Below are 1,713 nucleotides of genomic sequence, written 5' to 3'. Positions count from 1 at the left end.
GAGACTCTTCATGCATACTTTTTGTTGTGATGTGGAATATAAGGAGGCTTGATGAATTCATTTTTTTTCCTTATTCTGGTGTGAACCAACCACCCAGACTAATATGTGGATCATCACATAAGTTACCTTTTCAGCTTTTGCACCTCTCCAAATTCTGCAATGTTATCAGCTCAAAAACACACCGAGTACATTTTAAAATGTATATTTTAAGATTGAAAAATATATATAGAAACGTGTATTTTGTGAAAACATAAATGTTCATGCAGACTCCCCCCCACAAAAAAATGCAGATTAAGGTGGGAACAGCACATGACAGAATGATGATGAATGAACACATGTGGAAGTGGCTAGAGAAAGACAGACCCATCCATCCCCATTGAAAGAGGCTTCAGATTTTAATCTTGGAATCAGCTCTAGATACAACATTGCCCTTAGGCAATGTGTGCGGTTATATATGAGGCTTCATCTGAACTGTACAGATTCAGCCCATCACCTCAGTTTCCATCTGGTCTCAATGCATAGATAAGTAAGAATGGATCTCCCTCTTCTCTTCCCCTTTGCCCATTGCCCTGATTTCAGATTCATGTCCAAAGCATAGGCTGTTGCCTTCTAGAAAACCCCTTGCACTAGCCATGTCCATTTCTATAGCACCTATATAGCCGCTAGCTGCATCATCGTTAGTGAGAATGGCAGAAAATTCTTCAAGACTGCATGGAAATCAGGCTGTGTGAAAGCCCAGTAACATTTTTAATTAATCCCGCCAAGCTCTCTGGTGTACGGTATTAGCAAGTCTAAATGGAAGGAGATCAACCTACTAATTACTGAAGCCTGTTAACTGTGCCTGGGCTTGTAAACCAACCTCATGCAGCCAGATGCATCTTCTGGGCAAAGGGGACATTAATTCTTTTCTTTTGGCAAGTCATGTGCAGCGGTAAAAGAAACCGAGATTGAAGTGGGAGTTCCTCTTACCTTCACTGTTTTTTAGTTTTTTTGGAAACGACACTCTGAGACTAGATTACCCGATTTGCTTGCTTGCCTCCAATAACAAATTCAACATTAACTAATGAGCATGTACACACTTATACCAAGGACATGCCTATGGGTTTGTTCATTTGGGGCTTGATTAGATTTATGCAGTACATTGGATCCTTGCAGTCCATATATGCAAGAGGATTCAGATCATGCTCTCGCTCCCCACTGCCCAGCAGCCCAATACACACAATGCACAGAGATGATTGCAAGCTGTCAGATTTAACTTTCCCAGCTCTGTGAGTCTTGGCAAAATAGATCTCATTGACATTTTGCCTCTGGGAGATTTGCTAGATGACAGGTGGGCTGAGCTTTGGCTTGTCATGCCTGGAGCCAAGGTTGTAACCGCTAAGGAGTATTCAACATTGTACCAGCAAGGCTGCCAAGAACTGAACTTTTTAGAACAGGAAAAGGTATGATCAGCCCTTCATGGTGATAGGCCTCACTGTGCACGCATCAATTTCACAGTGAAGAGTGTTTATGGTGCCTAGAATCCTATGTGACGTTGCAGATAATTCACATTCCCTGCTGCAGTTCGGAGTCCTGACTGCAATCCCTGCACAAGCAGCTCTTACACATTGGGAGCTCATGCTGATGATTCAAACAGACACAGGTGCCTCTTTCTGTGCTGTCGTTTTACTGCTTCCCATTGAAATGGAAAGGGCAGTCCCTCCCAGATGGGAG

Source organism: Podarcis pityusensis, assembly GCF_964106645.2.
Source record: "Podarcis pityusensis genome assembly, chromosome: 3".
In the NCBI taxonomy this organism is placed as follows: domain Eukaryota; kingdom Metazoa; phylum Chordata; class Lepidosauria; order Squamata; family Lacertidae; genus Podarcis; species Podarcis pityusensis.
This window is presented reverse-complemented; position numbering follows the sequence as displayed.